Source organism: Lissotriton vulgaris, chromosome 8 (genome assembly GCF_964263255.1).
Source record: "Lissotriton vulgaris chromosome 8, aLisVul1.2, whole genome shotgun sequence".
NCBI lineage: Eukaryota > Metazoa > Chordata > Amphibia > Caudata > Salamandridae > Lissotriton > Lissotriton vulgaris.
In genome coordinates, this window is record NC_141696.1 from 519361984 (window position 1) to 519374359 (window position 12376).

The window sequence follows — 12376 nt, forward strand, 5'->3', positions numbered from 1 at the left end:
TTTATGATCTTTGTCATTATCTCCAACGCTGCTGGCCACTTTACTGCCAAGATCCCCACAAACTCAGGCAAAGTAGCCTCTGCGATTACACTTCCTACATACTGCAGTTCTTGCTGAACAATTCATACTGTTAGCGAAATGCCCAGCACTTCCACACCTGAAACATTTTATTTTATACTCTTGTCTTTTTTTGTAAATCTCTTTTAGTTGTTCCCTTTTTTGACTTTTGAAACTGTATCCTGATCGCTGACTTCATTTGCTGTCTGTTAATTAAACACCTGCTTCATTCATGAATAAAATGTTGTGCGTGTCGTTGGGCACCCGGGAGAGCGTTAAAGAGGGTAAGTGGACGTATGTGGGCGGGGGGGAAGCAGAAAAGAAGAAAAGAAAGAGGGCAACACTTTGCACCAGCGTGGTACAGGGCTCCATTAACACCTAACTTTGTCTCTGCCTAGGGCCCTCTGACAGCCAATCCTCGGGATCCTGACCTATCATATAAGGGGGTGGGGGGGTTCCCAAGAGTCTCAGCCGTATAGTCTAGTGGTCTGGTGCGTGGACACTACAGTTTTCTGTATTAGGGTAGGGGAGATTCGCTTTCTCCATCTGTGCTAGGTAGGTATTCCCAAGCGTGTAAAATGTCCCTCCATTTGTCCGCCATAGGGCGTTGGCGTATTGCTCTCAATTACTCCCTATGCAGTGCTCTTTATTCTGTGCCAGCCCAGGTAGACACTTCCCTTTGCCAGATATGCGCTTGCAGCCCCATGGGTGCCTTCCATGTGATTGCTTCAGGCCTCCTAGCCAACACCAGCGCCAGGTCTATAAACCTAATTCCCGCCTTCCGTTTAGGTGATCTAGGAAAGAGTCCAAGTAAACAGACGTCCGCGACACGGCCAAGCGCTCGCCCCAGAGTGGTATTAAGTTTGGAGAGGACTTCCTGCCAAAATGCTTGTGTGACCTTACACTCCTAAGTCATATGCAGGAAATCTACATCTTCTAGAGTGCATCTCGGGAAGTGCTCTCTTCGGAAGGTGACAAAGATTCTATGGGGTGTCAAGTAACTCATGTATACATAGTTGATTTGAATGTATTTCAATCTCGTGCTCTGCACTACTTTCTTAGGGGATTCTAAGATCCTGCTCCACTCTGCATCTGTGAGAGCCCGTCCCAAATTTCTATCCCATTTTTCGCGCCACCGTAGCAGGGGAGTCAGTGAGGCCTCACGTAGCACAGAATAAAACAATTTAATTTGGTGTCTTGCTTTACCCAGAGTATTTAGCGAGAGCAACACACCATGTGTCTCCGGCTCCTCTCTATTCTGACCCCTGCAAACGTGCGCCGTAGTGCCTCATAAGTTAGGAACTTGCCCGGGGGCAAGTCACAGCCCTCGCCAATTAGAGAAAGGAAGCAGATGTTTCTCATGCTAGCAATCCCCCATGTTTTCAAGGCCCGCCACCGTCCAAAGTGACAGTCGTTCTGCAGTAATGATCTGTTGTGGGTCGCCATGGGGAAATCCCACCAGTGGTAACTCTGGTGAGTATTTGGGTCTGGTATTCTTCTGAGGCTACGCCGCCAACACTGCAACACTGTGGTTTGCATTACTGAGGTGTAAGGAACCGTAGTTGCAGGCACCAGGATCTTTGCCAGCAACAAATTGGGGCTCTGGTCCGATTCCATTAGGAAGGTCCCATCAGTGTGCGCTCCCTCAAGCCATTGGTTATAAAGTAAGGGTTGACCCAATGGTACTGGGACCTGGGTATTGAATGTTATGTATAAGGTGGTCCCAGTTAAAGCAACATTCAAAATGCACAATAACAATTCTCATGCAGTCAGCATTTTTTGAAAAAAGACTTTTAGGACAAATTATTCTCGAGTGATGTTATTTAATATACATCCTCAAATGCAGATCAGTTGTCAGAACAATCAACAAAAACAATAATAGACATTCAATCTTATTGCCCAAAGGGGAGGCGTGAGAAAGGAGGACAGGTGAGTGGAAGGGACTGTGATCAGGATAGTGAGAGAGTCAAATAAGTTGTGAAGTAATTAAACCGTGGTCTTATGTACATTTGAAATTCAGTACCACATTGACATATATACATTATCATTCAAAATGAATATACATTTGATATTCCTATCCCAGAATAACACAGCCACTTAATGTTCTGTTGTCAATGGGTGAGAATAAAGGAGGAAGGTGTGTCGACGTTTCGACCCCAAAAGGTGTAGGCTGAATCCTGCCCTACTGCGGGGTCTTCTTCAGGACTAGTGGGGGGTGGGGGTACCGGGGTGGTGAAGGAGGGCACCTAAGGATTTAAAACAAACTGTTCAGTGGTGGAAAATCTAATATTATTCCTAGTATGTGCAGTATCAGTCACACCAAATTACCTAAACAAACCACCTCTTTATCGTGTGGCACCGTCTACAGTATATGATGGGCTGGAAGGCTCCTATGAAGAAGGAGAGCGCATAAACCTAAAGAAAATAGGCTTAGATTAGGACTGTGGGCCATTATAAACAAGCGTCCCACATAACAATGGATATACTTTCACCAAACGTGCATGAATTACAAAGCATCTAATATATACCCAGCCGGGTTAAAAACAAGGAAGTTACTGTCATACAGAGGAGGATGAAACAACCGGGATCTTACCAGGATAAAACCACATCAAATTGACACATTTATACACCATAGTGTTGTGAAATCTATGTCCATATGCAATCTCAAAGGAAATCTATTAAAAAGTACCTCGTGGTATCATCACAAAAAATACGGCGATGTCCATCGCCACAATTATCATATTTTTTTTGTGTTTACCTGAAGTTCATGTACTCGGGCCGAGCTTCATAAAGTGAACTTCGTGGGTAATTTTCTCAGGAATTAATCCGGGGGTATTCTTGGGCCTGCATAAAATGAAGTAGGGAATACGATAAAGATAGTACCATGCCCCATAGACTAAGGCTAAAACTGAATTAATACACGAATAAGCGTGTCTACCCATCTCACCTCAACCGCTTGTGGTGTTGGTAAATGATGCCGACTGTTTAACTTCCGTCAGGACACAGGTTCCAGGTGGCAGATCTCTGGAATTAGGGCATGTTTACTCGCTGGGTTTCACAAATCAAATGAAACCTCTGTCACCGCATCGCGCTTACTTAAAGCTGGCGTGCGCGTGTTTGTGCAGCAGCTAAATGTCTGTTAGTCATTCAGCCAATGCCGAACCCATGGAGGTTTGGAAGAAAGACTACTGGTATGTAGTTTTTAGGACCGGCTCAAGTTAAGCTCTCAACCACAAAAGAAAGGGAGGTGGTTGTGACAGAACTCAGATCCTATTGAGTAAACGCGCGGGGGAGTTAGATTTTCTATTCGGTTCAACCCGTATTGTTTATACATTTTAGAGGAAGATTGATGAAACAATGATTATTTGGTTCGCTGTGTGTGGCACACACATTCTCAGGAATGTTATCTTCCATTCCGGGTTGCTGACCTCCATTGTCAGTAAGAGTCACATCCTAGTGGAAGGTCATACTATACATCATGAATGTCACGATTGATGCAGATGTTGTAACAGCTCGATGCAATTCACAGAGGACAGAATGACAACATTCAATATATACTCGGTAATAGGAGTACCACAGCATAATTACGTTGGGTTTCACCAATTTGATTAGTACATGTTTCTGAATGAAAACCTTGTTTACAAACATACAGATAAAAGAACCTTTCCTGAAACCTCAGTAACAACTCAATACAATTCTAGGGCGGCAAAGTAATGTCATTCGATATATACTCGGTGTTCCGAGTACCGCAGCATAATTATGTTGAGTTGCACCAATTTAATTAGTACATGTTTCAGAATGAACACCTCGTTTATAAACATACGGATGAAAAAACATTTCCTGAAAACTCAGTAAACATTATAATTCTGTTTCTCTATGCGAGATCTGAAAAAGAAATCATCCAAAAAACATATATATGCATTTCATGGAGGCAATCAATGTAAACAAGTTAGCTGAGCAAAGCTAGTGTCTTGTTCATTTAGTCCATTTTGTATAGTGTCCAAACGGTTCATCCATTTGCTTTCCCTAAGGTCAAGTATAGCACTGATGTTATCACCCCTGGGTCCTAGGGATACTCTTTCAAGAACCACCCATTGCATCTGCTCTACAGTGTGACCTGCCCTTCTGTAATGGTCTACCAATGGTGCCCCAATGACCTCACATCTAATCCTACTCTGATGCTGGAAGATGCGGGCCTTGACATTCTGCTGTGTTTGTCCTATGTAGGATAAGCCGCACGGACATAAAATACAATAGATAACATTGTTTGTGTTACAATTCGTGAATGTCTTAAGGTCAATGTTGTGATGTTTGTAACTAAACTGTTTTGTTTGTAAACACATGGGACAAGCTTTGCAGTGTCCACATCTGTAGTTGCCCATCATCATATGTAAGTTCCACATGGCTTGTAAGGATGGAGGCTCCGGAGTTTCCAGGAAGGAACACACCACGTGATCTCTTATACTTCTAGATTTTTTAAAAGAGTGCATAGGTAACTGCAATTGTCCAATTTCTTCAGATACTAATGGCCAGTACTTGTTGACAATTCTTTTTATGTTATTACTTTGTGTACAGATGTGGTTACACAAATCATCCTCTCTTTGTTGTCATCTTGTTTAGACTGCGGGATAAGAAACCTCCATGGGTTCGGCATTGGCTGAATGACTAACAGACATTTAGCTGCTGCACAAACACGCGCACGCCAGCTTTAAGTAAGCGCGATGCGGTGACAGAGGTTTCATTAAATTTTTGAAACCCGGCGAGTAAACATGCCGTAATTCCAGAGATCTGCCACCTGAAACCTGTGTCCTGACGGAAGTTAAACAGTCGGCATCATTTACCAACACCACTAGCGGTTGAGGTGAGATGGGTAGACACGCTTATTCGTGGATTAATTCAGTTTTAGCCTTAGTCTATGGGGCATGGTACTATCTTTATCGTATTCCCTACTTCATTTTATGCAGGCCTAAGAATACCCCCGGATTAATTCCTGAGAAAATTACCCACGAAGTTCACTTTATGAAGCTCGGCCCAAGTACATGAACTTCAGGTAAACACAAAAAAAAATATGATAATTGTGGCGATGGACATCGCCGTATTTTTTGTGATGATACCACGAGGTACTTTTTAATAGCTTTCCTTTGAGATTGCATATGGGCATAGATTTCACAACACTATGGTGTATGAATGTGTCAATTTGATGTGGTTTCATCCTGGTAAGATCCCGGTTGTTTCATACTCCTCTGTATGACGGTAACTTCCTTGTTTTTAACCCGGCTGGGTATATATTAGATGCTTTGTAATTCATGCACGTTCGGTGAAAGTATATCTATTGTCATGTGGGACGCTTGTTTATAATTGCCCACAGTCCTAATCTAAGCCTATTTTCTTTAGGTTTATGCGCTCTCCTTCTTCATAGGAGCCTTCCAGCCCATCATATTCTGTAGACGGTGCCACACGATAAAGAGGTGGTTTGTTTAGGTAATTTGGTGTGACTGATACTGCACATACTAGGAATAATATTAGATTTTCCTCCACTGAACAGTTTGTTTTAAATCCTTAGGTGCCCTCCTTCACCACCCCGGTACCCCCACCCCCACTTGTCCTGAAGAAGACCCCGCAGTAGGGCAGGATTCAGCCTACACCTTTTGGGGTCAAAATGTCGACACACCTTCCTCCTTTGTTCCCACCCATTGACAACAGAACATTAAGTGGCTGTGTCATTCTGGGATAGGAATATCAAATGTATATTTATTTTGAATGATAATGTATATATGTCAATGTGGTACTGAATTTCAAATGTACATAAGACCACGGTTTATTTACTTCACAACTTATTTGACTCTCTCACTATCCTGATCACGGTCCCTTCCACTCACCTGTCCTCCTTTCTCACGCCCCCCTTTTGGGCAATAAGATTGAATGTCTATTATTGTTTTTGTTGATTGTTCTGACAACTGATCTGCATTTGAGGATGTATATTAAATAACATCACTCGAGAATAATTTGTCCTAAAAGTCTTTTTTCAAAAAATGCTGACTGCATGAGAATTGTTATTGTGCATTTTGAATATTGCTTTAACTGGGACCACCTTATACATAACCCTCCAGCCATTGGGCCAGCCATTGCAGTTGAGCAACAACTTGGTACAGTTCAAAATCAGGAGTGCCCAAGCCTCCTGCATCTATAGGGCATCTCAATATCTGGAGCGACACTCTACACCAACCCTCTCCCCAGATTAAGTCTCTAATCAAGGAGTCCCAGTTGCGGAACCAAGCCGCAGGTATCAGCACAGGCATATAGCAATATAATATTCGGGGGAGCATAACCATTTTCGCCAATTATATTCTGGCCATTATGGGGAGGCGTAGTGTACCCCAAAATTGTACATTAGACAGAAGTGACCTCAGTGCCCTGCCCAGGTTTCCCTCCCTCAAATCCTCCAACGAGTGGAAGTTCTGAACACCTATATTTTTGAACGTGTCGGATGCCCAGCTAACAGCTGTGGGCTAGTCCAGGGGGCGCGCCAGCAGACCAGTCAGCAGGGACAAGTATGTTTTGCGCATGTTGACTCATAAACCTGACATTACCCCAAATGTATTCAAACATTGCAAGGCCATTTCCACTCGCCAAACAGCGTCACATAGGTAGACTAGTAGATCATGAGCATAAAGACAGATAATATGCAGCATTCTGTATGGTGAGCCTCTTGCCTTTCCCTCCCAGTCGAAATACCTCGGCCAACGGTTCTATGGCCAATACAAAGAGGAGTGGCGACAGGAGGCAACCCTGTTGGGTGCCTCGTACATCCGGATAATGCAGGGAAATGGTTCTGCTGGTCTTGACCCTGGCAGTAGGGCGAGTGTACGGTAGTCACACTATCCAATCGTTGCCCATTTCCAGGTGCCTCATAACAGCCAGCAGGTAATCCCACCCCACAGTGTCGAAGGCTTTTTCTAGGTCAAATGAGAGAATTGCAGCCTCTTGTGAGGTCCGCGCCTCTGGGTGGTACAACACGGAGTACAACTGGCGGAGGATATATGAGGTGTTGCGGGATGGGATAAACTCATTCTGGACCTGGTGGATTAGGTCCTGCATGTGTGGGAGAAACCAGAGCACCAATATTTTGCTAAGCATCTTAAAATCAGTGTTTAACATGGAGAGGGCTCTATAATGATTGGGATTACCAGCGCATCGCGTGTGGTATCCGTCAATTGGCCCAATTGAAGCTACTCCGCATATAGGTCACGAGTCTTGGAGGCACGTCAGCCCATATTTCTTATAAAACTCACCTGGGATACCATTGGGACCTGGTGTTTTCCCATTAGCCATAGCGGTAATAACTCCCTGCACTTCCTCCAAGGTCACCGGCCCACCCAACTCTTCGCGTGCTTCCACATCTAATGCTCGGATGCCTAGTGGGGTCAAGAAGGTATCAACAGTAATATCAGGGGGCCCAGAGAGGGCTGCATAAAAGGTCTTGTAGTAATCCCTAAACAAGGCATTGATTTCCCCTGGGTCGTACAGAATTAATCCGGCAGTCATCCGTACGTACATGATCGGGACTCCATGTATTTCTGGCCGAATCAACCAGAATAGGAGACAACCAGCTCGGCCCACCTCCCCCTGGACCCTGTCCATATATGTCCTATAATCAAAGGACCAGTGCCACTCTAAGATGTCGATGTGTTGTGTGTGTTTTTCCAGTGGGCACAAATGAGCCTGCCTGTCCCAGCCTTGAAGATTTTCAAGCACCCGTAGTTCTCCCTCTGTGGCCAACAACTTGTGGTTAAGTTCCCTATGTACCCCTACACTACTCCCAATGCAGTGTCCCCACACGACCACCTTAAACGCTTCCCACTCTATCAGAGAAGAGGATGCAGAGCAATCAATAGCAGTAAAATAATCGGCGACAAGGGAGTGCAGAGCCTCTGCAAACGACTTGTCTTCTAGGGACTTCAGGTCAAGGCGCTACATAGGTGTTGGGGGTCATGCTCTATGTGGCCGATAAATCAACAGTAACTCGGCTATAGTCAGACAGAGTCCGTCCTAGGTATTCCATATATGTTCAATAGAAGCACCAATGGACGGGGAGCACCAAAAAGCATCCAGTGGAGTTGGTGAATTGGCGAATAAAAGGAATACTCTTGTGCATTCCCATGCTGGATCCTCCAAATATCTTGCAAACTCCAGTGGGACAGCCAATCTCGGATCCCAGTCACCACTCAGCGTGTCTGGGCCCCGGGAAGGAGAGATTGAGAGCGGTCTAAGTCCATGTCCGGCACCCCATTCAAATCCCCCCTATTAGTACTGAGCTCATCATCATATCCGCCACTTGGGTGGAAAGTTCAGCCATATAGGCATCTGGCCTTGGTTAGGGGCATACACACAACCCAATGTAACCTCCCGCCCCCACAATCTCCCCAGGAGGAAGACATATCTGCCCTCTTTGTCAATAGCAGACCTTGTTAGTTCAAAGGGCACTCCTGCTCTAATCCAGATTAACGGCCCACGGGCATATGCCGAAAAGGATGTAGAGTATACCTGTCCCCTCGACCGCCTACCCAGTCTTTCCACTTGCAGTCCTTCCCTCCTGAGGTAATTGTGTATGTCGTGGCGCTTAGTCATGGACCCCATCCCTTTAATGTTCCATGTGAGTAGTTTTAATGTATGGTAGTGTGTTGCCATTATCAGCAAAGTATTCTATCTCCCCCATCACCCTCGAGCCCCCCCTCAGCCCCCCCAACACATCAAGCATTTTAATCACCACATAGCAAACCAGACACAGCCTATTTTAGGGTAGAACAAAGCCAAAACTAGAAAAAAAAGATCCCACTATGGACCAACTCCCCAGTCCCCAGAGCAGTGTGGGAACGGCCACCCGCCCAAATCCTTCATACAATTGTGATAGACAATCAAGGATCAAACCAACTATGATGAGGTCCTACAGGGGGTCATGGCTTGTTTCAATGGCCTGTGTCTGTAGATACAGTGTCAGGAACCGTGCCAGGCAACGACCTCTTGAGAAATCAAACCTGAACCATTGTAACTCAGTGTTCAAGCGTGGTTCTGCTGGCCCCAGTGGACCCCGACGTGTGGCCAAGTCCTTTTTACCTTACAGTTCATTCTATATAATCTCGTTTGCAGTCTTCAGGGTAATCTGTAGCATAATTACGCTGTCCATATTGGATGAGACTGATTCTGAGCTGGTTGAGCCACTCGGTGAATGTGACCCTGTCTCCGGCTTCTGCCAATCATCCTGCATTATCTCAGCCACTGCCTGCAGTGCCACAGCTCTCTCACGCCTGTGTATTTTAAGAGCTTGGTTTTTTGGGGGGCACTCCTTGTTTGTTGGCTCTTGGTGCACTTTCCGGTCCATCGGTTTTGGTGAGGCGCCGCCTGCTCCCGTAACACTCGGGGGCACCAGTCCTATACTCCTCCAGCCACTCCAAGGCCACTGCGGTGTTCTTGTAGAAGTGCGTCTTATCGTTCTCTATGATGCGCAGTCTAGGTGGGAAGATAAGGTAGTACTGGAGGACCTCTGCTATCAGTGCCTTCTAAAGCTCAAGGAAGGAGGTGCGATTTTGCTGCTCCTCGAGAGTATAGTCCAGGAATATCGAGACCTTACTATTACCCACTGCAAACAGGCCATCTTAACAAGCTCTCTGCAGCAATATGTCTCTGTCCCGGTAACGCAGGAGGCGGGCTACCACCAGTCCAGGAGGGCAACCCGCGCTGGAGTCCGTGCCGGGACGTGATGTGCTCTCTCCAAGGGTAGAACTGCGTCAATCCTTCTGGCGCAACCACTGTGCGGAGCCATGGTTCCAAATAGGATATCATATTACCATTTTCAATCCCCTCCGGCAGGCCTAGAATATTGTTTCTATTGCACCCTTCACTATCCTCTGCTCTGGTCTCCAGTATTCTGCCACTGTCGTTTAGATCTGCCATTTGTTTAAGTGTCACCTGGTAAGCCAGGGCATCTTTCACTCTGTCACTGAGTTTCTGGTGTTCAGCATGCAATAGTCCCAATCCCACGGACGCCGTGCTTATGTTGTGATGGAGAGTCTCTTACGTGTCTGATATGGCCTCTAGGATCCGAGCCAGTTGTTGCTGTATGGGGTCATCAAGGGGTAGTCCGGGTCAGCTCACGTTGGTTGCCCTCCCGCTCTGCAATTGTGCCCTGGTTTTACCCATTGCAGCCACTCTTGAACCCAAGTGTCACAACACAATCCCAGGCTATCTCCAGTGGGGTTCCCTTCCCCACCTGCAGCAGTTGGAGAAATGAACAAGGTAAAAGCACAGGCTACTGTGAAGTTCAGCGTCTCTCTCCTCACAGGGCCCTCACACCATAATAGGCAGGCCTCCCGAATTCACAGCCAAGACCAGCAACACTACACCACCATAAGTGAGGCGGTTGGGAGGAGGAGAGGCCCTCTTCAACTGGGCCTACGAGGATTGCCCAAAGCCCAGAGCCAGGTACTCACCCCGCCACCAGGGTCACCATGTCATCGCCAGAGTGCCACATCTCTACCACACTCCGCTTTCGCCTCATAATCAAATGGGCAACATGGGTTTGGCAGGAGTTCAGAACAGTTCACAGGCGTCTTAGCTAAATCCCTTCTCAGGTGGTTTCCTCTGGCTCGCACCTCCACAAGGCACTCGTTATTTACAGCCCGCCCTCCAGGGCTAATGTAAATGGGGCTTCCTAGTGCACATAATAAGCAAGCAGCAGTCATGTGCAAATCAAGCGGATCCCCCAGAGGCAGGGTCCAGGCCACTGCCGCCCTCATATACACCCAGTTCAGTTCCAGGCCAGCCGACACCTAGTGCCCTCAGGTCTCATGGGCTCGCGTCATATCACGCTTCTTTGTGCTGCAGCAGTCGAGAAGAGGAATAGGCAACAGCGGCAGGCAGCACTCCGCCCACTGCTGTCTGCACAAAGGAGGGGGAGAACACTCACGTCGCCCCAGGCTGGCTGGCTTTCTAGTCTTTCCTCCTCCCAACCACCACTCTCATGGGGAAGGGGGCTCCCAAGTCACCCCCGGTGTAAACCGTGTTACAGGCGAGCGCTCCCAGCATTGTTGGCAGCACCAGCTCCGCCCTGTTCTGCGGGCCACCACCGGGCTGTCTCACAGGCAGAAGGACTCTCACCGGCAGTCTTCCGCTGCCTCCTTGGAGAAGGCACAGGTCACCACAGGCGTCGATCCCCCAGACTCCGCAACCCAGCACCAGCCTTGCCCCCAAAGCCGTCGATCATTGCCTCTGCGGGCCCGGCCGCGCCCCCACATAGCTCTCTGTATCTCCACCAACACTCGTCACAGGCGGCTACCACAGGGTCCTTGCAGAGTCAGCGGGCCTCAGACAGCTAGCGGTCGCACCTAAGAGAGTGCATAGTGATAGGGAACAGTCGTTTCCAGCCGATAAATGGGTGGTAAGCGTGGTGCCTCTCGCTCATGCATCCACCATTGTTGGCTGCACACCCTGACCTCCTACATACCTTCTATAAATAAGATTAACATGCATGGGGCCCATTAGTGCCAGTCAGCCATGGTTCAAGGGTGGGTACGTTTTGCTTTCCCTATCAAGTGTAGTTCCTATATTCCCAATAGGCTCTGCACATTGGAATAATATATTCAGCAGTGTAGATGTAGGACTGAGGTCGACTAGGTCTCTACTGACTATATTAGACTTAAGGTTTGCCAGCTAGCTCAGAGGTCACTAGAAACTTTCTCGAATAAACGAGGAGGAGTTTAACCTCCCTGTATAGACAAGAAGGGATTAGCTTCTGACAACCATATAACATGACAACTTTGCTCCCTCAGAATAAGAGTGTATCTCTAGAGTCGTGTGAAAACAATAGACAGCTATTTCACTCAGTCAATTGTGCATACTTAGTTTCACCAGAGTGCAGAGACAAGAGAGACGGGCGTTTTCAATAAAAGGTGTAATTTATTGAGCAGTCTTCTTTCTCATGCAAGAGAAATGAATTGCCATAATTGCAATACTTAATGTAAAGTAAAGTGCGTACAGTAAAAGGAGTATTATGAAATAATACTGTAAAAGCATTGATATGGTTTCTTAGCCATAAGATACTTTAAAATGGACAAAATATATACATACATATATACATTGACTAACGTACTCAACTGGTGCTTCTAAATACGCCTACCCCGGTGTACCTGACCTAAGCCTAATACGTGGGAAGGAGTAAGTAAGTAGCAGTTTAAGTTAAGTTGGTTTTGCCAAGAATCTGACTCAAGAATTCTCTTTAAGGGTTTAGTCAGCTCCGTACCTGGGTAATAGAATGCAGGAGGTC